Raw genomic sequence first — 26,941 nt, forward strand, 5'->3', positions numbered from 1 at the left:
CAGGCAGAGATGCTGTGTGTGGTGACTGACTTAGTCTTTGGTCGTGCAGTAGCCCTCCGGGATCCATTCCTCATTCATTTTGATAAAGGTCAGGTACTGAACACTGTCGTGACATAGGTGACTTCTCTTCTCAGTGACTATGCCTCCAGCTGCACTGAAGGTCCTTTCTGACAGGACGCTTGCGGCAGGGCAAGAGAGAAGTTGTATGGCAAATTGGGACAGCTCTGGCGACAGGTCAAGCCTGCGCAACCAGTAGTCCAAGGGTTCATCGTCGCTGCTCGCAGTGTCTGTATCCACACTCAAGGCCAGGTAGTCGGCTACCTGCCGGTCCAGGCGTTGGTGGAGGGTGGATCCGGAAGGACTATGGCGAGGAGTTGGACTAAAGAATGTCCGCATGTCTGACATCACCCTGAGATCGCTGGAGCGCCCTGTCCTTGCCTGCGTGGACTTGGGAGGAGGAGGGTTACTGCCAGTGGTACCTTGATTGCGTTGTGCAGCCACATCACCCTTAAATGTATTGTAAAGCATCATCGACATCTTGTTCTGCAAGTGCTGCATCCTTTCCGCCTTCTGTTGAGTTGGTAACAGGTCCGCCACTTTGTGCCTGTACCGAGGGTCTAGTAGCGTGGCCACCCAGTACAGGTCATTAACCTTGAGTTTTTTGATACGGGGGTCGCTCAACAGGCTGGACAACATGAAAGAGGACATCTGCACAAAGCTGGATGCAGACGTACTCTCCATCTCCTCTTGCTCTTCCTCAGTGGCGGGACACAACTCCTCTTCCTCCCCCCAGCCACGAACAATACCACGGGAACGTGGAGCAGCAGAAGCCCCCTGTGACGGCTGCCGCAGTTGTTCTTCTTCCGCAGCCTCTTCCTCCTCCACAGAAACACCTTCCTCATCACCATCATCAGAGTCTGACTCCTCATCTTCCCCACACGACTCCTCTTCTTCCTTCTCCTCCTCCCCCCTCTGTGCTGCCGCAGGTGTTGTGGAAACATCGGGTTAGGATGTAAATCACTCCCATGACTCCTGCTGCTGTAACTGTTCTCGTTCATGCTCCTCCACAGCTGTATCCACCACTCTACGCACGGCACGCTCCAGGAAGTAGGCGTAGGGGATCAAGTCGCTGATGGTGCCCTCAGCGCGACTCACCAGTTTGGTCACCTCCTCAAAGGGCTCCATGACCCTGCATGCATTTTGCATCAGTGTCCAGTTGTTGGGCCACAACATCCCCATCCTCCCAGATTGTGTCCTTGTACTGTAATGATACAGGTACTGGGTGATGGCTTTCTCCTGGTCTAGCAGGCGAGAGAACATCAGCAGGGTGGAATTCCAGCGAGTCGGGCTATTGAAAATCAGGCGTCTCACCGGCAAGTTGTTTCTACGCTGAATGTCCGCAAAGTGTGCCATGGCCGTGTAAGAGCACCTGAAATGCCCACACAACTTCCTGTCCTGCTTCAGGACATCCTCTAAACCTGGGTACTTGGACACAAATCTTTGCATGACCAGATTCAGCACATGTGCCATGCAGGGTACGTGTGTCAGCTTTCCCAAATTCAACGCAGAAATGAGATTGCTGCCGTTGTCACACACCACGTTGCCGATCTCCAGCTTGTGCGGAGTCAGCATTGCTCCATCTGTTTGTTAAGAGCAGCCAGGAGGGCTGCTCCAGTGTGACTCTCCACTTTCAGGCAAGACATGTCTAACACTGCGTGATACCGTCGTACCTGGCATGCAGCATAGGCCCTGGGGTGCGGGGGCTGTGTAGCTGAAAGGGGATCGTGGCACCAGCCAAGGAGGAGAAGGAGGAGGAGGATGACGACAGTGAAGGGGTGGTAGCAGGCGGAGAGGAGGTGGCTGGAGGCCTGCCTGCAAGCCGTGGAGGTGTGACAAGTCGGTCCGCTGCGCAGCCACGTACTCCCTGCTTGCTGCCATCAGTCACCAGGTTGACCCAATGGGCTGTGTACGTAATGTAGCAGCCCTGCCCGTGCTTGGCAGACCAGGCATCCGTGGTCAGGTGGACCCTTGACCCAATGCTCTTAGCAATAGATGACACCACTTGCCTCTCAACTGCACGGTACAGTTTGGGTATGGCCTTTTGTAAAAAATAATTGCAGCCTGGTATCTTCCACTGCGGTGTACCAATGGCCACAAACTTACGGAAAGCCTCCGACTCCACCAGCTTGTATGGTAATAGCTGGCGAGCTAATAGTTCCGCCACGCCAGCTGTCAGACGCCGGGCAAGAGGGTGACTGGCAGACATTTGCTTCTTACGCTCAAAGACTTCCTTCACGGACAGCTGGGTACTGCTGTGGGCAGAGGAGAAGGAACCGCTCAAGGGAAGAGGCGGTGTGGAGGAGGGTGGCTGTGAAGGTGCAAGGGAGAAAGCGGATGAAGACGATGCACCTGAAGGAGGAAGAGGAGAAGGAGGGTGGCTTGTCTTTTGGGTGCTGCTTTTCCTCAGGTGTTCTTGCCATAGCTGTCCGTGCCTTCTCTCCTGGTGCCTTCGTAAGGCACTTGTTCCTACGTGAGAGTTGGCCTTTCCACGGCTCAATTTTTGCTGGCAGAGACAACAGATGGCTTTGCTCCGATCTGAGACACACATGTTAAAAAATGTCCAAACCGCTGAGCCCCCCTGGGTTGATGACGCTACGGTGGCATCAGCAGCTGACGTTGAAGGGCATGTTGGCTGGCTGGCCATAGCTGGCGATACATGGCGCCAGACACTGCCCCCAGCTGTTTCTGAGGATGAGCTCCCTCTGCTTCTATCATGGAGTCGTCTCCTCCTACCATACGTGGTATCCGTATAATCGTCATCATAATCCTCCTGGCCAGCTTCTCTTTCCTCAGACACCTCCTCAACTGCACCAACTTCAGGTGGTTCATCATCCCCCTCCTCACACGTTACGTCCATACTATCGCCACCTAACTCATACGTATGAGGTGGTGTACCTGCGCCTTCTTCTTGTTGTTGCAGTAGTGGCTGTGAATCAGTGATTTCACCACTACCAAATAACTCCTGCGAAGTGTCAAATGCAGTGGATGTGATGCTTGTACTATCGCTGATGGCACTGGCTGCGGGAATTGAGGTCTTCTGTGTTAAATACTCAACCACGGCTTCACAATTTTGGGAAGTGATGGCACGTGCCTTCTTCTGAGCACTGTATTTTGGGCCAGATCCGCACGAAATCACAGCAACACCACCTCGCCCAGACCTGTCGGTGCCTGGTGGTCTTCCTCTGGGTCTGCCTCTACCTCTTTCTCTACCTGGTTTGTCCATTTTGTCCATCTCGGGGGGATGCTAGGTATATGCAGTGAGCTGGGTTCACTCAACACAACAGGTAGTTATATGCAGTGAGGTGGGTTCACTGAACAGTAAAGGTACTTAGATGCAGTAAGTTGGGTTCACTCAACACTACAGGTAGTTAGATGCAGTGAGCTGGGTTCACTGAACAGTAAAGGTACTTAGATGCAGTGAGGTGGGTTCACTCAACACAACAGGTAGTTAGATGCAGTGAGCTGGGTTCACTGAACAGTAAAGGTACTTAGATGCAGTGAGGTGGGTTCACTCAACACAACAGGTAGTTAGATGCAGTGAGGTGGGTTCACTGAACAGTAAAGGTACTTAGATGCAGTGAGGTGGGTTCACTCAACACAACAGGTAGTTAGATGCAGTGAGCTGGGTTCACTGAACAGTAAAGGTACTTAGATGCAGTGAGGTGGGTTCACTCAACACAACAGGTAGTTAGATGCAGTGAGCTGGGTTCACTGAACAGTAAAGGTACTTAGATGCAGTGAGGTGGGTTCACTCAACACAACAGGTAGTTAGATGCAGTGAGGTAGGTTCACTGAACAGTAAAGGTACTTAGATGCAGTGAGGTGGGTTCACTCAACACAACAGGTAGTTAGATGCAGTGAGCTGGGTTCACTGAACAGTAAAGGTACTTAGATGCGGTGAGGTGGGTTCACTCAACACAACAGGTAGTTAGATGCAGTGAGCTGGGTTCACTGAACAGTAAAGGTACTTAGATGCAGTGAGGTGGGTTCACTCAACACAAAGCTAGGTATATGCAGTGATGAGGTGGGTTAAGTAAACACAACAGGTACTGGGTATATGCAGTACTGGGTAGTACAATGTGCAGCTCCCTGTCACACACACAGGCAGTCAGTCTCTGAATGTGCTGGGCTGCTGGCAGTAGCACACACACACTATCAATTAGCAAGGCTGTGCATGCAACAAAAGTGTCAGTTTGACACACAGAAAAAAAAAGTACAGGATGAGCTCTGAAAAGAGCTGTTGAGGGGTGCTATAAAAGCAATAATAATCAGCCAGGAGCAAGCTAAGCAGCCAAGAACCTAACTAATCTGTCCCTAGAAGAACAAGTCTGCAGCAGCTGTCCCTAGTCTGTCTCTAGCAGGCACACAAGTGAGGCCAATGGCCGCCGGAGCCTGCCTTGTATAAGGGTGGGGGGTGGGGCTCTAGGGCTTAGTGTAGCCTGAATGGCTACAATATGCCTGCTGACTGTGATGCAGAGGGTCAAAGTTGACCCTCATAGTGCATTATGGGGGGTTCACCTGGAACCGTTCGCAACATCTCTCTCTCTCTCTCTCTCTCTCTCTCTCTCTCTCTCTCTCTATCTATCTATATCTATATATATATCTATATATATATATATATATATATATATATATATATATATATATATATATATATACAAAAAAAATTACCAAATGCAAAAAATACATAATGTCCATATAAAGTGATTGAAGTGCATAAGGTGATTATGAAATAGTCTTCAGATTCCAACAGGAAATAGTTTTTTTCAAAAATAGAATCCTAAAGAAACAAAGAATAAGTGAAAAGATTAGGCTGTTCCTATTGGAGGCTATTTACTGAGTTCTGTAAATCTGTTACCTAGAGTATCCTCTTTCCAGTAATGATTTTCTACTGCTGTAAAGTTGGACTCCAACAAGCTAGGATCAGAGCAGTTAGGTTTGATTTTAATTAATTCACTCACTGGAATAGAATTAAGGGTATGTTTGGTGAACACTTGATACCCTAAAAATCAAATTACATGGACAGGATATTCCAAAAGTACATGTAGCAATCCTTGCAGACCGAAGCAGGTTATTTCGGCACACAGTGCTGAGCAGCATTAACTGAAGCTGGGCGCCGTCATAGCAGCAATGCTTAACTGCACATCCCGCATAGCTGTGATTCTGGGCTCTGGTGGCTGCCAGACTCAGAATTACATCTCCCTCTGAGGGGGAATAGTATTTAACGCTGCCCCAGAGTTTAATAGCAGCAGGGAGAGACATCATCCGGCTCTCCCTGCACCGAACTGAACAGCACCAGAACAATATGCACTCCTTGCAGACTCTGTACTTTTCTACATGTCCATATGTTCCAGCCACATGCAAATTGGGTGCAGGGAGAAGACGAAAGATGACTCTTGCAGTGTTAGGCAAATTTAGGGACTATATCAATTGTATTCCCCTACTGATGATCTCTTTTTTTTGGGGGGGGGGGGGGGGCGCGTAATTCAGGGTCTGACTATAGCTGGCGCTTGAATAATGGTGATTTTATTGTAATTCTGTCCACACCGCTATAACCGAAACTATATACTCTGTAAAGTACTGCAGAAGATGGCAGTGCTATATAAATACATAATAAAAATATACTATGACTATGGCAGGATTTGACTATGAGGTCCTCAGAGGGCAGTGAGTGACATAACTATATACTCTGCAGAAGATGTCAGTGCTTTTTAATTACATATTGACACACAGTTTGGTATTGTCACAGTTTGATGGGTGCTGCCAGAGAGATTTGATTGAGTCCCAGCACTCAGCATGGGTGATAGTTAAAAATAGAACATTCTCCTAGCGCTAAGCAGTTTCCCCAAAAGTTCACATAATGTGGCCATTTTGACCCAAAATACACATAATGTGGCAGCGTTAAAACCCAAAATCAGAATCAGAATCAGAAACTTTATTTCGCCAAGCACGACTGGGTCGTGCCCGGAATTGGGCTTGGCACGTACAGGGTACTGATACACGATATACAGTGTTTACAGATACAGGACAGGACACGCAGTAGGAACAGAACATTACACAGAATACAGAACATTATATAACTTTTATGCAGAGGGAGACAATGTGGCATAATTACAGTACAAAAAAACAACTGAAAGGTATGCTTGAGCTGGAGCGGCGTCTATGTGCAGGGTGCTTCAGTGCGTCATGGTATTGTGGGGCGGGGATGGGCATTTCCACGGAGAGAGTTCAGGAGGTTGACAGCCGAGGGAAAGAAACTGTTCTTATGTCTAGAGGTCCTGGTGTAGATGGATCGGAACCGGAGCTTCCGGCACGAGGGGAGCCGATTAAAGAAGCGGTAGCCTGGGTGCGAGGGGTCGTTGGCGATCTTTAATGCTCTGGTGTTCAGCCTGGAGTGGTAGAGGAGGTCCAGAGTGGGAAGGGATCTCCCGATGATCCTCTCTGCAGATTTGATGACCCTCTGCAGTTTGAGCTTGTCGCTGGCGGAGGAGCTGGCGTACCAGACCAGGATGGACGAGCATAGGACGGATTCGATCGTGGCGGAGTAAAAATTTATCAGGAGTTTTTGGGCCATACCGAACTTTTTCAGTTGGCGGAGAAAGAAAAGTCTCTGCTGGGCTTTCCTCTGTGTTGAGGCAGTGTTGGTGTTCCACCTCAGGTCATTGGAGATAGTTGTGCCCAGGAGGCGGACACTGGGGACTCTTTCCACCTCCATGCCATCAATGTGGATTGGAGGCGGGGAAGAGGCGCGCCTCCTGAAATCAACGATCATCTCCACCGTTTTTGCTGTGTTTAGGACCAAACCGTTCTCTCTGCACCAGCGGCATATGCTTTCGACCTGGTGGCGGTACGCCTTCTCATCATTTTTGGTGATGAGACCTACAATGGTCGTGTCATCGGCAAATTTGATTACTTTTACCGAGTCTGACGTGGATTTGCAGTTGTTCGTATACAGAGAGAACAGAAACGGCGACAGGACGCAGCCTTGTGGGGCCCCTGTGTTGGTGATCCTAGGTTGTGAGGAGATGGTGCCTAACCTGACGACCTGGGACCTGTTGGTGAGGAAGTCCGTGATCCACAGGCGTAGGGTGGGGTGGACTCCTAGCGCAGCGAGATTGTCTTGAAGTATTTTAGAGCTGATGGTATTGAATGCTGAGCTGAAGTCCAGTAGGAGGATCCTGGCGTAGGAGTCCGGCCCATCCAGGTGATCATAGACGTGCTCCAAGCAGATGTTGATGGCGTCATCTGTGGACCTGTTCGCTCTGTACGCGAATTGGTGCGGGTCCAGCAGTCCCTCAGTAGAGTGCTTAAGGAGGGGTAGCACCATGCTTTCAAAAGCTTTCATGATCACGGATGTAAGTGCCACGGGCCTGAAGTTGTTGAGGTCGAGGATGCCCTGCTTTTTGGGGACAGGGATAATGGCAGACCTCTTGAAGCACGCGGGAACTTTGCCTTCCTGGAGGGACCTTGTGAAGATGGAAGAGAGGGTGGTAGCGAGCTGGCGAGCACAGGTTTTCAGGCAGGCTGGTGACACTCCGTCCGGACCTGAGGCTTTCCTAGCATTTAACCTTAGCAAGTGTTTCAGTACATCCGCCTCCCTCACTGACGGTGGGGGTGAGTGAGGGCTCAGGGCTACAGTGGCAGATTGTGCAGGTGGCTGTGGGAGTCCTGCAGGTGCTGGCTGGTTCTCGAATCTGCAGTAGAAGTCGCTGAGACTCTCGGCAAGCTCAGTGCTCGGTGTGGCATGCTGAGGGGGGGGCTTGTAGTTGGTGGCAGCCTTCAGTCCTTTCCACACGGCTCGTGGGTCGTTTGAGGAGAGGTTCTGTTCCAGCTTTTCTGCGTAGCACTTCTTTGCGGACCTCAGCTCTCTGTTCAGGTCGTTTCTTGCCTTCTTGTATTCCTCCTGGTTGCCGGACTTATGTGCGGCTTCTTTGCTGCGCCGTAGTTGTCGTAGTCTTTTTGAGAACCACGGTTTATCGTTTGGATACAGTTTGAAGGTTTTAGTTGGGATACAGGAGTCCTCGCAGAAGCTAATGTATGAGGACACGTTGTCTGCCCACTCGTCCAGGTTAGGCGATTCCAGGGCCTTCCAGTCTGTGCAGTCAAAGCAGGCCTGAAGTTGAAGTTTGGCCTCACTTGACCACACTTTGGAGGACTTAGTGACAGGTTTTGAGGTTTCCAGGCGCCTTTTATAAGTAGGTACCAGGTGGATGATGCAGTGGTCAGATGAGCCTAGGGCTGCCCACGGTGTCGCTTTATATGCTTCTTTCAGGGCCGTGTAGCAGTGGTCGAGGGTGTTGGCACTCCTGGTGGGGCAGGTGATGTGCTGATGGAAGCGGGGCAGCTCTTTGCGGAGGTTGGCCTTGTTAAAATCCCCCAAGATAATGAACAGCGAGTCCGGGAGTGCTGTCTCCCACTGCATGATGGTATCACTGAGATCGCGCAGGGCAGCATTTACCTCTGCATCAGGAGGGATATACACACCCGCGAGGACGTAGGAGGAGAACTCCCTGGGCGAGTAGGTTGGCCTGCAATTGATGAGGAGGAGTTCAAGTTCTGGTGTGCATTTCTTGGCCAGTACAGAGGTGTTTGAGCACCAGGCGGAGCTGATGTAGAAGCAGATGCCGCCCCCTTTCTTTTTCCCAGAGAGGGTGCTGTCCCGGTCTGCACGGATGAGGCTGAAGCCTGGGAGCTGGAGGGCACTCTCAGGGATGTCGTCATGGAGCCACGTTTCAGTAAAGCAAAAGACTGGGGTGTTGTGACCGAGTTCCCTCTTGTCGCTGAGGAGTCTCAGCTCATCTAGCTTGTTAGGGAGGGAGCGGACGTTAGCGAGGAGGACCGCAGGGATGGCTGACCGCAGGCCCCTCCTCTTCAGCCTCGCCCTGACGCCTGATCGACAGCCCCTACGGCGCTGGCTACAAGGAGGCCAGGGCGCAGAAGCAGTGATTACTTGGACATGGCTCCAAACAGAGTTGTACAGGAGCCCATCCTCCGGGTGTGCGGCTGTGATATGTTCCCATTTGAGGAGCTGTGCTCTGGAGTAGGTGGTACGAGGGGGGAGGGGTAGCATTTGGGGCATGGATGGTAAGCCAGCACAGTGCGACTGGAATGTACAACAATACTCGTAATAGTACTAGTAATAGTACAATAACAGTCTATCAGCAGTGTGACACAGATGTAAGAGGCGAGTACAATAAAATACACATAATGCAGCAGCATTTCCCACACAATACACATAATTCTACAGTGGTTTCCCCAATATACACATAATTAGCCATCTTTTCCACAAAATACACATAATGTGGTAGTGTTTGCCATAAAATACACAATGCACAGCGTTTCCCATAAAATACACATAATGGACAGCATTTGCCAGAAAACACACATAATGTGCAGCATTTCCCATAAAATATACATAATATGCAGTGTTTCCCATAAAATACACATAATGCTTCAGCACCTCTCATAAAATACACATAATGCTACCGTGTTTCCTATAAAATGCACATAATGTGGCAGACTGGCAGTGTTTCTCATGTTTTCTGTTAATCCCCCATCCCCTTTCCCCCATTACTTCCCCCTTAATATCCCTGGTGTTAGTGGCACCTGAAATTAAAACAATGTACTCACTTGCCAAAAGACTCATCTCTCAGCCTCTAGCATTACTCTAGCATTGTGCCGAGCAGAGTAGGGCTACAAGAAAATGGTGCCTGAAGCCCAGCACTTGGAAACACAAATAGACTCCAATGCTGGGATTCAGAAGACATTTTCCTGTAGTCCTTCTGCTGGAATGGTGAGCAGGCTGAAGTTTGCCTCTACCACTGCACCACCACAAGCTTATTTTTGGCTATAAAATATCCAAACTGCTATAGCTGCAATTAACATTGTGTCTATGTGGTGCCTATATGTGATGTTCATATGTAGTAGTTACTTTCAAAGTGAACACCACTACCTTACTGTATCTGAGCCCAAGCTCATTTAAGATGGAGGCAAAGTGAAAAAATGTCCCATAAAAACTTAACCAGATAGAGGATATGTAGAGGAAATAAGGTTTGAATGAGATGCACTAAAAGATCTTTCAGAGAGATAGGAAGACATCAAGGAAGGAGTGAGGCCTTATTATACTACATTTTGAGAGTCTTTGGAGGAGCAGATTTTGATCAACAGTATCAAATGCTGACAACAGAGCAAACGGTATGTATGGAGTTATGGCCTTTGAAATTAGGTGTTTTGTACTGTTTTTTTCTGTATACTAGTTGGAATAGAAGCCAGATTGCAGTTGATCAAATTAGAGTTTGATAAGAAGTAATCAGCTAAGTTCACATGGACATGTTCTGATAATTTTGATTTAAAGAGGAAAAGTAAATCCAGGTGGTATCTGGAAAAGGGAACACATATAAAACTATTACAGTGGTTTGCAAAAGTATTTGCCCCCCTTGGAGTTTTCCATATTTTGTCATATTACTGCCACAAACATGAATTAATTTTATTGGAATTCCACGTGAAAGACCAATACAAAATGGGTACACATGAGAAATGGAACGAAAATCATACATGATTCCAAACCTTTTTTTTTACAAATAAATAACTGCGTGGGGTGTGCGTAATTATTCATTCCCAGAGTCAATACTTTGTAGAACCACATTTTTCTGCAAATGCCAGTCTTTTAGGGTATGTCTCTACCAGCTTTGCACATCTAGAGACTGAAATCCTTGCCCATTCTTCTTTGCAAAACAGCTCCAGCTCAGTCAGATTAGATGGACAGCATTTGTGAACAGCAGTTTTCAGATCTTGCCACAGATTCTCGATTGGATTTAGATCTGGACTTTGACTGGGCCAGTCTAACACATGGATATGTTTTGATTTAAACCATTCCATTGTTGCCCTAGCTTTATGTTTAGGGTCGTTGTCCTGCTGGAAGGTGAACCTCTGCCCCAGTCTCAAGTGTTTTGCAGACTTCAAGAGGTTTTCTTCCAAGATTGCCCTGTATTTGGCTCCATCCATCTTCCCATCAACTCTAACCAGCTTCCCTGGTCAGAGTTGATGGGAAGATGGATGGAGCCAAATACAGGGCAATCTTGGAAGATTTCTACTGCTTACTGTAAGTGACAGCAACATAGGAGAAAAAGTAATTTATGGCTCAAATAAAATACTTCTTATTTGTATGTGTTTTAAATTTTAAGATTTTAGCGATAGCTCCTATTTAAGCAATATTAATAATGGAAAGTTTAATACCTAGTGGTTTCTCTGCAATTTTTTTTTATTTATTTGATCCAGTGCCATGTTTCAGTTAACAACATCTGTATCTAAGTCAAGGTTAGCACCTCTTGTGTATGAAAATAATTGTACGGTAGAGGATAATATCAGTAGCACCTAAGGCAATAGACACCACAACTGACTGTCCTACTGTATCTAGTCAGAACTTTTTAGATGAAGTACTAAGTCAGCATCCATGTTGTTTGTTTGTTTGTTTTAGTGATAACTTGTCTTAAACACCGTTCATAAAGATGATATTTCAGTATGAAAACAAACAAACAAACAGAAAACCCAAACCCAAGTTCGATTAGTTAAATAATAAATGTATTTTCTTCAGCTAAAGGACAAATGACACTAACCAGATGTATGTCTCCATTAATGTAACTGGAATATGATGTATGAGTATTATTATAATTAATTAGCAACTTAAATTCATTGAATTTGAATTGTTGTTCAGTGCTTTCTTCTGGTTCCTGATAAATAATATTTATCTGCAATAACCCTTTGAGCTGAAGTCTTGGCAGTGAAGGTGGTGATTCACACCCCGTCTCCGTTCTCTCTCACCAGACCTGTCACATTTGCTTAGAACTGACAGACATCTTGCAGTTAACACTGACCCTGCTCAGCATTTTTTAGCCATGACTGAACACATTACTTAGGACACAATTTGCTGACGAGACAGAAGAAGCGGACATGGAAACACTGGAGTCAAGATAGGAAAATAGTAGGAGAGACATTTCCCTTGTAGGATGGGTTGGACTCAAGAAAGGAGACCAATAAAATGTCAAAGAAAAATCAGAGATAAAATGTACATATATTTTAAAGCAGGAGCATAACTTCACCCAACATGTCCTGGGGCAAGTAGCATGATTCTGAGCCTTAGCCAAAACTGAATTTATGCTTTCTGACTTTTTGCCAATCCTCCCTTAGTGATGCTTATCCCCACTGTCCTCACCTAGAAAATAGAAAGAAAATTGAACTGGCGTTATTTTTTGTTTTTGCTTTAAACTTGTGGTTCTTTTGATTTATTTAAGCACTAGTGCAGCTCTTATAGCTGGTTGGTTCCAGTCGAGAATCTAGACACTAAGGTGGAAAGAGCTTTCCACCTTCTACACAGTGATCAAAGTGTTTTTGCTGTGTTTACGCCACTGCCAGTGGGTCCTCTGCCTTGCCAGGGCATTGGGCAATGATGGTAACAAGTGTAGAGGCAAAGGAGCCGTATGCCATGCCTTTATCAGGTCTGCTCTATCACTTTTGGAGTGGTTGTCTCTTTATTACCTAGAAGATTGTAGCAGTATTGTACCTGTTAGCCGTAAGTTAAAACGCCTCCTCCTGATTTTTAAATTATACAAGCTTTGTGAGTCTGAAGGATTATTAGCCAAAAGCTTAGTCTTTTTCTTTTGTGTTAGCCAATACTTGGTATCATGATGATGCAAAACTTCCTGTTTCACCCAGAAGAAGTGACACTTCACTCATACTGTATACATTATTTGCACTTGAACTGGATCATTTTCAGGTAAAGACAATCCTAGAATTTCATCTAGGTGCCCAACACTTTCTTTGCTAGCAGACTAATTAATAGACTGGAGTTTACAATCCATTGTTAAACCATTAAAAATTATCCACAAAAATCATCATGAGTAGCACCTGGATGGTGCCTTTGCCATAACATGCATGGCTTATGCAGATTTGTGACCCTGTACCATAACAATTCTCTAAGACTTTGCATCACATTATTGTTCAAGCATGCATACATCTGGATGTATAAATATACCTTGTTCTTATGAAGGAGACCTCTTGATACCACTCGACAGGTGAAAGGGGTGCATCAAACCCTGTGTAGGTGCAACAATGATATAGTCCTATTCCTCCTCTCTTAGCTCGGTTTCAGACTTTTAGAAGAAAAAGTTGAAGGGTAGTTAAACAGTTTTGTGTCTGTGTAAGTGTTACTCCCTATTCAGTTTTCCTATACAATAATACTGCACTCAGCCTCTACTCAAAGACACCAAGTCCACTGTAGCTGTTTAAATAAAATTGTGAATACAACATTAATGATGTTAAATGTTAAATAGGCAAGAAAACATGCTTTGAAATGATCTGAAGATATTGTGTTGTTCTTACGTGAACTACGGCGATTGGAAATGTCCCTCTCTTCACTTCTGCACTTGTAGTCATTTTTTGTTATGTGCACTAATGAACTGGTGCAGTTGTATACTGAAGATACTGTTCCAGATGCTTTTACCCTGATGTGTATGGCGTCAAAAGGCAAATTAGTACATTGCATAAAAAACAGACTTGGAAAATTGTCCCATGGCGCCCCCCGGAGGGCACTGCCCGGGGAAAAAATCCTTACTATGCCTGTAGCTTTAATGAGGAATTTGCAGCACTTTTTAGGTAACAACTTGATAAGATTTAAGTAAAACTTGTGTTAAATAAGGAAATGCCATACTTATCAATGTGCCTTAGGATTCCAACCTAGCAATTGCTGGGTAAATTAAATATTTGTTACATGCAGCCAGAAGATCCAGAGAGAATTTTTATTTTGTTTACCATTATACCATTGAAGTCCCATTAGCAATGTAGAAGTTTTAACTTGAGGATGTAACTATGGTGCATAATTTGATACAGATTAAAGGTAAGTGGATTGTGAGATTTTCATATAAAACAGATGTATTTAATTTGTAAATCTGTTAAAAAAAGGATGAGAAATATGAAAAGTTTGTGGAACCTACATGTGCTGCAGGTTAGTTATTGCTTATAAGTGATTTAATTATAGGGGCCTAATTTCCATTTGTTTATTCCTCATACGTATTGCAAAGCTTAACACCAATATCCATTGAAAACATCTACATTTTTAAGGAACCTCTAAGCAATGCTTCCCGTCAAACATGAGGATTAGGTTAGACCTGCCAAGGAGTTGATCTAAAGTCCCTAATGCATGCCTTGTGCTGCAGTAACATACTGTATGGTCAGGGAGCCTCCTGCACCAAGAAAATATGCAGAGCTCCCCACTGGACTACCGCTTCTGCACATCACAACTCTCCAATCCTTTGCTGTACACCATCTGCCCTGTTGCTCCTCACTCCTGCGCTGCGGCTCTTCTGCTGAGCACCTTTGGCACCGCCTCTACTACTCGTCGCCCCACTGCTGGGAGCAAAGGTCACAAGACAGCTTTCCCATGCTATAATATTCAGAGTCACCACTCCCTGCTGCTAGCTTACACTTCAACTTCAGGCACCCCAGAGCTCACCCAAAAGCTCTGGAGCTTACCCTGGAACTCACCCAAAACAGTGACACAATCACTTGATCATGTGTCACATCTGCTTTTTGTTTTTATTTTTTTTCCTTCAACACCAAATATTGTAATCCAGGAAGGATATTGAGTAAAACCGGCACTGTGACAGCATAAATGGTGTTTTATAAACATCAAAGAAATATGTGGTGGGGCAAAAAATGGATTATTAGGCAAGCACCACTGGGGGGAGCTGGATCCCCCTTCTGCAGAGTAGTGCAGTGAAATAGTTAATATTTACCTCCTCTGGTGCTGTTTTGGATCTCCCCTATCCTTCTTGACTTGCCTTGAGTTTGACATCTGTGCCACAGAGCAGTGTTTCTCATCATTTTATTGGTATGTAATGCTTTTAAAACCCTGTACTCACCAAGTACCCCCTGGTATAGTAAACATAATCACAAGTACACCTTGACAAATATATCTTTAATCGTAGTACATGATAATTGGTTCTAAACAATTTCCAAACATTTACTATTGCTTTTAATTAGCTAAAACACTAATTTGGTGTCATTTAAATACGATTTATAATTTTCTAAAACTCTAAATTTGTTATTCTTGTTTAAAGAGACACTGAAATCTCCTAAAAATCATGTTTTTATTGAAAAAATGTGTTTAACATGTCTTCCCTACCTAAACCGCCGCATCTCCGCTGCTGAAATCTAACTAAAGTCCCCCCTAACACCCCTCCCTCTCCCCTGCAAAATCTACGACTTTCTTGGTCGGCGGATTTTGCTGCTGTTGGAGGCAGAGCTTTCAGCCGCAGCTCTGCCTCCATTCGTCTATCAGTGGCGGATCTCCGCCTCTCCCCGCCCCTCTCAGTGAAGGAAGACTGAGAGGGGTGGAGGAGAGATGACAATCCGGGCTGATAGACGCGCTGAGAGGCAGAGCTGCGGCTCATAGCTCTGCCTCTCATGGAAAGCGCTGCCCGGATAGCCCCCCGGGGAGTTATGGAGGATTTAGTTAGATTACAGCGGTGGGGATGCGGCGGTTTAGGTAGGGCAGTAACCTTAAACACATTTTTAAAATAAAAACAGGATTTTTACGAGACTTCAGAGTCTCTTTAAGTATATCAAGTTCGAGTACCCCCTGGAACCATCAAAAGTACCCCCTGGGGTACGCGTACCACACGTTGAGAACCTAGGCCATAGAGGATACTTCACTAGTTACAGTACTTGTGGCTCGTGAAGAGCAGAAATTCTTCTCATACAATCCAGGTCTCTTTTTGGCAGGCCACAGAGTAGGGTGTTGTTGGATGGAAGTAGCAGGACATTGTTAATGAGTTAATATGTCATTTGAATGAGAGACCAGAGTTATCCCAGACAGCAAGCTTTAGGAGTTGAAGTTATAGTGGTGTTTTCTACATTAATGGCAACTATAGGTGGGGGATAAGAGAGAGATGAAAGAATAATCACAATCTCTGTTTTACTCTTTTTTTTTTTTTTAGTTTGAGGAATGCAGAAACAGCAGATAGACAGACAGTGAGGGACTCAAGATAAAAGTGTAGAGGGGTCAAGAGCTGAGCAATAGATTTGGGTGTCATCAGCATAGAGGTGATACTGAAAACCAAATAGTGTATTTATTGTCCCAGGCCATGAGAACATTTCATTGCAAGCTCCTCTGGAGGTGGGCAGATCTAAATTGTTAATTATTTGTAAATATTGGAAATAAATCATGTTAACAGTCAGCCGCAGCTGCAAAAATCCCATAAATCACTGCAGCTACACAACAAGCACGCTACAGAAAGCTACTGTCTGCAGGCAGCCTGTAGCCAGTTTCAAGTCAGTGCATGGGCAGAGCAGCCGGATGAACGGCGGATGGGTAGGCGACCGGTTGGCAGCATCATTCTTCTTCTTGAAGTGTTGTGATCATATCTGGTTTCTGCCTAGCGCTGTCCCTGCAGCTTTGACGCCTGAATAGGTAGCCTCAGGCTGCTTAATGGACGGTCCATCGCTGATTGATCATAACCAGCCAATCAGAGAGTAGCTGAAATAGGTTACCTGACAAATTCATTGTAATTCTCTGTGTATTCTCCATGCAGAAGAAATTCTCCCTGTAGAACAAATTATCTCTATTCACTGTATACTTCCAGAATATGTATTTTGGCCAAGTTGCTTGACAAGATCATAGCTGGTTTGAACAACAACTCGTCATCTCTCATTCTCAGCAAGAGATCTTTCCATCTGTCAGTGCTGCTCCATATCCAAATGAAGAATTGTTTCCTCCTGTCACATGTATTTTTATATGTACCGTATATAAAATGAAGCAGGACAATAAGTACTGCCTGTGAAAAAACTAGAGCAAGCATCTGTGCACATTGCCTGTGACCATGCTGCAACATTGCTAAATAAATAAGCAGCACATTTACCTGAAGAGGCACAACAAATTACCCAAAATGAGCTTAAGCAAACACACATGCTGTCACTTCCCTGCTTTAATAATCGCCTCTGGTTCCACAACTCGCTATAATATTCCCTGTAATTGCAGGATTGCATTCATGCTGTTGTGTTTTAAATTAAAAACAAAGGCCTAGATGTTATTGTTCATAAAGATTAATTATTGTGATTTTGTAACAATGCAGACAGGCGCCTTCCCTTGTACCAAGGCTGAAGACTTAAAATGAAATTCCATTCTCGTTAAAAAAACTTGCTATAAACATGTATCATTGCAGCACAATTGATTTTAGCAATTTAATGTTATTAAAAATTACCTTTCCTTGTCATGTTTCAGCTAGAAAACAATTTCTGAAATCAAGTATAAGCAAAGCCCATACTTATTTCCAAGCCTGCAATCTGTACTTTGCGTTTCAGTACAGCCAACCCGATATATTTCCTTTTCCTATATGAGCAATCTGCTTTACAAAGCCAAAATATTGGTGCTGATAAAAAAAAATCAGTGCAACTTAAATGTGTTTGCCTGCACGCTACGCTTGCTGGTTGCAGCATAGTGTGCATAACTAAACAACGGCTGCTGCTTACGAAAGCCATGCGGTAGTGATGTATAGAGATGTCTCGAACCTACGATTTTCGCGGAAGATTCGGTTCGCGTAAAAGTTCGCGAACCGCAATAGACTTCAATAGGGATACGAACTTTGAAAAATAGAAAAAATTATGCTGGCAACAAAAGTGATGGAAAAGATGTTTCAAGGGGGCTAACACCTGGAGGGGGGCATGGCGGAGTGGGATACACGCCAAAAGTCCCAGGGAAAAATCTGGATGTGACGCAAAGCAGCATTTTAAGGGCAGAAATCACATTGAATGCTAAATTGCAGGACTAAAGTGCTTTCAAACATCTTGCATGTGTATACATCAATCAGGGAGTGTAATTAGTGTACTGCTTCACACTGACACACCAAACTCAGTGTGTAACACACCGCAAACCGCTGTTTGCGTAGTGACGGCCGTGCTGGACTGGTGCGCATCGTGGCGAGAGTGTAGGCCGTGGCAGTTTTCCAGCCCAAATAGTCGCCGAGCTGTGGTAGCTCAATGATAGAACAACAGTGACTGTCCAGCTGATCAAATTGGGTCTGTCCACAATGAAGCAATGACCTTATTAACTTCTTGTATGTAGGTAGGCATAGGTAGGAGTCCCAGTATAGGTAGGTAGGCATAGGCAGGAGTCCCAGTATAGGTAGGTAGGCATAGGTAGGAGTCCCAGTATAGGTAGGTAGGCATAGGTAGGTGCCTCAGTAGTTATCTAGGCATAGGTAGGAGACCCAGTATAGGTAGGAAGGCATAGGTAGGAGTCCCAGTATAGGTAGGTAGGCATAGGTAGGTGCCTCAGTAGTTAGCTAGGCATAGGTAGGAGACCCAGTATAGGTAGGTAGGCATAGGAAGGAGACCCAGTATAGGTAGGTAGGCATAGGTAGGTGCCTCAGTAGTTAGCTAGGCATAGGTAGGAGACCCAGTATAGGTAGGTAGGCATAGGTAGGAGACCCAGTATAGGTAAGTAGGCATAGGTAGGGGACCCAGTATAGGTAGGTAGGCATAGGTAGGTGCCTCAGTAGTTAGCTAGGCATAGGTAGGAGACCCAGTATAGGTAGGTAGGCATACTGTAGGTAGGTGTCCCAACAATCAGCCACAGCCAGGAGCAAGCCAAGAGCCTAACTAATCTTTCCCTAGGAGAAACAATCTGCAGCAGCTCGCCCTACTCTGTCTATAGCAGGCACACGAGTGAGTGTCATGGCCAGCGAACCTGCCTTATATAAGGGGGGGTGGGGCTCCAGGGCTTAGTGTAGCCTGAATGGCTACAATGTGCCTGCTGACTGTGATGCAGAGGGTCAAAGTTGACCCTCATAGTGCATTATGGGGTGAATCGAACTTACGCAAAAATTCACCTGTTGCAGGCGAACGCGAACCCCCAAAGTTCGCCTGGAACCGTTTGCAGGCGAACCGTTCGCTACATCTCTAGTGATGTATCACTACTACGATACTTCACTAGTGCAGATGCTACTGTTAGTTAAGATAGTTACTATGTTAATTAACATAGTAGCGGCCATGCTAGTGAAGTATATGCATAGCATGCAGGGAAACAAAATGAAGTCCTGCTGATTTATTAACCCATTATTAGCAACAGGAGGTTAAGGTTGATCCTTGAGAAAGCATAGCCTGGCGAATCGTGATGGGTCAGCAGTGGAGATCTGAATGGAGGCCTATACTTACCCTAGTAGGAATTCTCTCATTGCACCTTGCACTTTCCTTACATTAGCACTTTTCAGCTTGTCTTGCATATTGTATCTTTGATGGTTTCTGCTTTTTTCAATCACTGCTTTCAGGCACATATCCTTCACTGTTGTTATGACCCTTCCATATTTTTCTTTCACTTGTTTTCCTCTTGGAATCCTATTCACCTTTTTCACTGAGATGTTCATATTCTTTGGTTGATCATACAGTCTGTTTTACTCAGCACTTGTTTTATTGCATATAATAATATATTTAACTAGTAAAAAGGCCCGCCCGTTAGAAAACGGGCGCTAGGTCACAGCCGCTACCCCCTGCAATGCGCGCACATACGCGTCCCGCTTGCTCGTTCCCCACCACTGTCTGAAGTTTATGCACACAGGGAGCTGCTTGCTTGGCAGTTGGAAAAAGCTGTTATTTCCCACAATGCAATGGGAACCTCTGTGAACCACACACACAGAAAACTGTCAGATCCGGCCCTGTGTCCTAATTGCTGCTCACATGCTCAGTACAAAAAAGCCAGGGACACACAACCATTCAGTTGATGACGCAGGGACACTTGCATTTTATTGTATAGGATACATATGTTGTTATATGAGAATCGTTGCGCTAAGCACTTTGGATTTCCTACCAGTATCTTGTTAGTATTGTTTGTATTATTACTATGATATTTTGCATATTGATGCCTTGCCTAGCTCTGCTATTTTAAGTGTTTTTATCCTTTTAATAGGGATGCTGTTTTGATTTTCTAATAGTATACCAGTTTGGTGCATTTTTTTGAGGTGTAGCTTTGGTTTGTATTGTCTATACATTTTTTGCACCATTCTGCACATTCTGGTTACCTTTAAAGTGATTATTTTATGAGATGGTGCTTGTCCAATTTTGTGTATAGTAGGTTCCCTTTAATGGTAGTGATTGTACACATTATTTCCAGATAAAATATTATTGCCATATATTGTTCTAGGGACACAATTTAAACGTTGTAATAACCGGAACAAATGGGCAACTAAAACGTGGGTTTTATGTATCGAAGCACATTTTAATTTAAAACTATAATGGCTGAAAACTGAGAAATAATGATTTTTTTTCATTTTTTTTCTTATTATTCCCTTTACAATGCATTCACAATAAAATGATTCTTAGCAAAAAGTACCACCCAAAGAAAGCCTAATTTGTGGTGAAAAAAACAATATATAGATCATTTCAGTGTGGTACTTAACAATAAAGTTATCCTTGAATGAATGGGAGGATTGCTGAAATGTGAAAATTGTTTTGGTTTTTAAGGGAAAAAAACAAACCTGTGATTCTGAAGTGGTTAAGATTATCCAGTGACTGGCATGTTTTTGTTGCTGACAATGTCTTCAGTGGGGAAGTGGCAGTAAATTATATTGTTTATAATGTGATGATGAAAATCCTTGTGAATCTGGTGCATGTTTCAAATAAGCTGAAAAATGGTATCCAGCACACACTCTGAATGCCCTCTTACCATTAATACAGTATCAGGGGCCAGTGATACTGTCAGCAGTTTCAGAACCATCTATAGAGTCGCACTGCTCTTAACATTCTCCGTCTCAGAGGAACAGATGGGGATGACCGGAATAGACAAAGTTTGGTGCCAAACGCTTTGCAAACATATGGTGATGCCATTTTCAGATGTATAGCAATGTCAATTTGGCAAGTTCAGCATAACCTAAAACGTTTTCTAATGTAAATGTGCCATGAGACTAAATTACATCTGACACAAATAAAAAGGTTTCAACAACTTTGTAACAGGAGCCAGAAACTACAACGAGGTACATCGTATCATAGATTGTAATCAAATGATAGAATTTCTGGCTACAAATAAATGGGATTGTTCAGTGTTAGGAGGATTACAGGGAGTCGGGTGTTGCTATTCTGAGTCCTGTTTTATGTTGGCGACTTCTGAAATAATGCAAGCAACGCCCTATTAGAGAACCTGAAAAAAATGTAGAGATTAAAAAAACTGTGCAAATGTATAACACAAGTACTTAAATAATCTGTACACTATACATCTATAGCACTTCATATCTGTGTTTTAAATGTAAATGCTGATTCTACTGCCTTTATTGTAATTTATTTATTTTTTTACCAATAAATACATTAGAATCTGCAAGGGATCTAGCAGTGTTGTAGGGGCAAGGGCCGCAATTATGTTTGCTCCTGGAAGGGCCTATGCAGACTGGGGAAATGAGAGTAAGCAGTGGGGCATGCTGGAGAGGTTACTCACCAGGCTGGCTAGCACATTCCTTCTTCCTCCTTTGGTCAGAACGTCCTGGCTCCTGGCTCCCTGTCACAGCCACATCTCTGCTCACAAGACCTCTTGGCTTTGGTATAAGGATGGGTCAGCACCACCTAAGTAATTTATAGCTCTTTTATGCCAGGTAAAGCAGCAATGACAAATTGCTGTTTCGGGCAAGCATGTCCTTTTTTCAAGTTGCAATAAAGCTGTGATCATCGTCATGGCTTTATTATAATTTGAAAAAGGGCATGCTTGCTCTAAACAGCAATCTGTCATTGCTGCTTTACCTGGAATAAAAGTGCTATAAATTGCTTTGGTGGTGCTGACCCATCCTTATACCAATGCTTCGTGTACCCCTTGAGGTGCTGAGGTAGGGATCTCTTGGCACACCGGCCTACTCATTGTGTGGTCCTCCAATCCTCAAGTGTTAAGACCTCTTGGCATGTGATGTCAAATCAAACATACCAGCATTAAAAAAATAAAGCAGAATTAGCAGGATGATACAGGAGACTTTGATTAGCGTGGCCCACATAGTTACCTATTACTGATATCTGTGGGCGCAATAGCTACCTAATACTTTTATCTTGGATCACACATAGATAAATGGGGGTGAATGCTTGCTTAATGTTTGTATCTGGAAGACACCCGGAAACTTAATTATTTTATCTGGAGTCACATGACAAATTAATTCTTGTATCTGGGAGCACCTGGCTACTTATTTTATTTGGAAAGCACTTCAAAATCATTTTTTTTTAATCTGGAGCACATGACTATTTTATTATTTTATCCGTGGGTCACCTGGCTACTTATTTCTGAAGGAATATGGCAGCCATATTAGCTTAGATTCAAGAAAACAGTATATTCCTGCCAAACATAGAGGCTAGATGGATCCCTAAAATAGTAAATCTATTTCACATGCTTGTGATAGTTAAGGGCTCTGCCTCTGACACAGGAGACCAGGGCTCAAATCTCAGCTCTTCCTGTTTAATAAGCCGTGCTGGCTTATTAAACAGGAGTCCTTCGGCTAGACACCCTAATACTTTTAACAACCTAACACTGCTACTGCCTACTGACCGCAGTACTGGCTGCAACTCAAGCGCTTTTAGTAGGAGGAGAAAAGTGCTATATAAATACTATTTGTCTTGTTATGATTGCTTTCAGTTGTATGGGGTGGTGGTTGTGGTGGTAGTGGTGTTGATGGTAGTGGGGGGTGTTGCTAATCTATGTCACAAGTAGATAAGTGGAAGAATTTATTTGGGAGTACCAGGGCCTATCACAAGGGCAGGACGATGGCAAATCATCTAGGTAATTCATAACAGCTTCATCACTTACTTTTAGCTATCATACCTCCCACAGTATAGATTGAGGCCTAGTTCACAGTGCTCAGTTACGTTGCAGAATAAGAGCATGTCAGCTCACTACCCATACACTTCTATGGGGCTTCTATTGTTTTAGACTGTGGCGCAGGTTAATTATTGTACATTCTCCATTGCAGTCCACGCTCACTATAAAGTGTGTTATGCAACTGACCACTGTGAACCTAGCCTAAATCTGGCTACAAACCATTCAATATTGATTGAATAGTCTAACCACATCTACCGTGTTTCCCCTAAAGTAAGACATCCCCTGAGAATAAGCCCTAGCAGGAATTCGACATGTTTGATCGGGTTTTGATCGATAAAGCCGTCAATTTTGCATACTTAACATGCAAAAATCGACGGCTGTATCGATCAAAACCCAATCGAAAATGTCTGAAATAATTGATCCCGCGGATCGAGTGGGAAATCGTGTGTACCCAGCATTACCCACATGATCATCAGATTTCTTGTAAGTGAGAGCCAATATCTGCGAATCACAAGCTCTGTGTGTGCTGCTTGTGTTTCAACATGGTATGCAGTATATACATTTTGTATAGGAAAACTACCAGTGTTTCCCCCAAAAATAAGACATCCCCTGAAAAGAAGCCCTAGCACATATTTTGGAGCAAAAATTAATACAAGTCTTATTTTCGGGGAAACACGGGTATGAAGTATACAGACCAGCAGAATGGGAATGTTCTAAACACGTTGTGGATAACAACTTCTATGTACTAAGAACATATACAGAAACTCCACTGATGATTGTAATACTTGTCTAATAAAAGGCTTTTAAGGGAACAAAGTGAGATCACGAAGCAATGAAGTATGACAAGATTAACACCTTAATAAGCAGGAAATGTCCTAGAAAATAAAAGTTTAGGAGGAGTTTAGGTGAATTACATCTTTTCTGTTTGAGGAATAGACCCAAGTGTGCACTAAATCAGAAGAAATGCCTATGCGAAAATGATATGCTTCATTTCTCAACGTATTGCCCATCAGATCAAGCTGTAAATGTTAAAGTAGGATTTTATATGAACAGGTGCCAACTTGTAAACCCTGCTTGACCCTCCTAAATATCACTGCTTTATTTTGGAATATTTCACTGCATAGCTTACTGTGCAAATCATATCAGACAGTGCTGTGTTGCAGATGATGTAATTGCATGGAATAGTTTTCATGTTTCACTGATACAGAATGTTATACAACAAGAACAAACAACGGGTACAAAGAAGGAAGGGAGTGGGTTTAGATTGATCTGTGCATGGCAAGACAAGAATAAAAACAAGACCAAAAAAATGCACATAATTAAACCACCAATCACTCTACCCAATACTAATTAATTAGTGACTAATGCTGGATACACATGGTGCGTTACCGCACTCGATGCGCCACTCGATTTCCGGCCGCTCGATTATTTCCGAGCATTTCCGAGCGCATTTTGATGATTGTTAGGTCGATTTACATGTAAAGTATGCCAAATCAACCTAACGATCCATCGAAACGTGAATCGGAGATGTCGGAAATAATGCAGTTGACGCAAATCGACAGGAATCGAGTGGCGCATCGAGTGCGGGAACGCACCGTGTGTATCCAGCATAATTATCTATTGCCTAGTGAAAGTAAAAGGTTAATGCCCTGAAACAGATGACACAGCAGAAAGAGGATACTGTAGTATGTCCTCCAAGTGAACGCAAGCAAGGCAGGAGCAAAGAAGATGCGGGTATACACTAAACTGCGGTGAGCAGAATATTGTGCATAAAGCCTTGCAATACATTACGCTTTACTTATCATAAAACTTTACGCACATTATTCTGCTTACCACAGTTATGTTAATAATGATATACCCCACAATGTTTAGCAGCACAAAACATGTGACCCAACACATAGGATACCAGATGAATACAGGCTGCTGCGCTCTACTGAAGAATACAACAGTACTGTTACCCAGCAGTGCTAATTTCAGTAGTGATGAGAGTACACCAATCCAATCTTTGGGAGCACTGCAGCAAACTTCAAAAGCAAAATAGCTATTGTAAGTAACAGGATAAAAAGGTGCACAAAGAATGATAAGATGAAGACAATAAAATAAACTTTGAGGTGGCTTACCAGGACAGGCACTCAAACTTCGGATCTTAACACAGTGAGGCACTTGATTTGACCTGAGGAAGTGGGCAGGTACCCATGAAACGCATTGCCAGTGCTATGAAAGTTCATTTTACTGTATATGAATTTGTATTCATTGAGGTAAGCCAACTCAAACTTTATTTATTTTATTGTTCTTAATTAATTGTATCATTCTCTGGGCGCCTTTTTATCCTGTTGTGCATTGTGCCCCCCCCCCCCTTGGCTCAGGGTAGGGGATACCCTTGGATCTTGCTTATGGGCCCCTAGGGCCTTTTTCTCAAAAAGTGCGACCATCTCCCGGCTAGCCTAGACCCCCGAGTGGAGTCGGGTTTGTTGATCTCCACCTGCCTGCAGTGGTTGTTTGCCCCCTTGCAACCTCCCTTTGTGAGTACCCTCTGTTCATATTTTTTTGCTTCTCCTATCATTTGTGACATACTGCACCATTTGGGCTCCTGGTGTCTTTTTTTTCTCATTCCAGGGTGACTGTTCACCCTCTACTTTGTCTAGCTATTGTAAGAGGTGGAGTTGGCTGGAATTGCCAATTTCCGAAACCGCCGGAATTCCAAATTCCGACTGTTAATTCTGGTTTTCAAAATCATATTCTGTGGAATTCCGCTGAATCTCAATGTAATTCCACCATTTACATTAGTGTAAATACCACTGACGTCCGTGATTAATTGCAAAGCTTGCATACATGCAGGCTGGATTCACAGTGGTCCATTGCATAACACACGTGTTATAATTAGTGTGAACTACAATAAAGACTGGGCACACACTTTAATACAAAACCTACATGCAGTGGGTTAGAATAACGTGGGCAGTGAGTTGACATGGAAAATTATATTTCAACGCATCGGAGCACTGTGAACTAGCACTCAATCTTCCCCAAATTTACCAGGTATCTTCGAGAGAATAGTGAGAACAAGTTAAAAAAATCCAAAAAGACCTTACATTTTTTTGAGAAAATTGATTTTGAGTACTTGAGGCTAGGTTTACAGTGGTCAGTTGCATAGCCGATGTGTTATAATGTGTTATATTGAGTGTGAGCTACAGTGGAGACTGGACAAAAAAACTTTAATACAAAGACTGTATGCAGTGAGTTAGAATAAAGGGAATAGGAGTGCAGCTAAGGCTAGACAGGTACTGGTGGTAGGGGATTCAATTATTAGGCGCACAGATAGGGTAATCTGTCGAAGAAACCGTGAATGCCGTACAGTCTGTTGCCTCCCGGGTGCTCGGGTTCGGCATGTAGCGGAAAGAATTGACAGATTATTGGGTGGGGCTGGGGAAGACCCAGCTGTCATGGTACACATTGGCACCAATGACAAAGTTAGTGGGAGATGGAAGGTCCTCAAAAATGATTTTCAGGTACTTGGAGATAAACTTAAAGCAAGGACCTCCAAGGTGGTGTTCTCTGAAATACTGCCAGTGCCACGCGCTACATCTGAGAGACAGAGGGAGCTTAGGGAGTTAAATAAGTGGCTGAGAAATTGGTGTAGGAAGGAAGGGTTTGGGTTCCTGGAGAACTGGGCAGACTTTGCAGTCGGCTACAGGTTCTACAGCAGGGGTCTCAAACTCAATTTACCCGGGGGCCGCAGGAGGCAAAGTCAGGATGAGGCTGGGCCGCATAAGGGAGTTCACATGTCCCCGCCGCAAAACGAGGGCTGCAGAGCCCCCAAATCGCCCCGGGGGGCAATCCGCCGCCATTTCCTGGAAGGGGCAGAGCTTTCAGCTTCAGCTCTGCCCCTCCTGAAGTCAATCGCGGCGGATCGCCGCCTCTGCCCGCCCACTCTAAACATAAAAAAAAAAATTGGGAAAATAGGAAAAAATGCCAGGAATCTTCATACAGCCATATTACGGCTGTATAGCGATCCCTGGCCAAAGCGCTGCGGCTGCGTATGGACCCCCTGGAAAC

General features: G+C 44.3%; 1 protein-coding gene and 1 long non-coding RNA gene across 2 annotated transcripts in view; one reads left to right on the forward strand and one right to left on the reverse strand.

Moving 5' to 3' along the window:
* Nucleotides 1-26,941, forward strand: part of LOC137533581 (voltage-dependent calcium channel subunit alpha-2/delta-3-like) — a 1,358,331-nt gene that overhangs the window by 1,067,362 nt on the left and 264,028 nt on the right. The window lies entirely within an intron of this gene.
* On the reverse strand, nt 12,112-19,645 carry LOC137531775 (uncharacterized). The gene is made up of 3 exons (XR_011023743.1): nt 19,267-19,645; nt 13,091-13,208; nt 12,112-12,271 (listed from the first exon to the last, which is right to left on the reverse strand). It is a non-coding gene; the product is annotated as an uncharacterized lncRNA (long non-coding RNA).

This window comes from Hyperolius riggenbachi, chromosome 9 (assembly GCF_040937935.1).
Source record: "Hyperolius riggenbachi isolate aHypRig1 chromosome 9, aHypRig1.pri, whole genome shotgun sequence".
NCBI lineage: Eukaryota > Metazoa > Chordata > Amphibia > Anura > Hyperoliidae > Hyperolius > Hyperolius riggenbachi.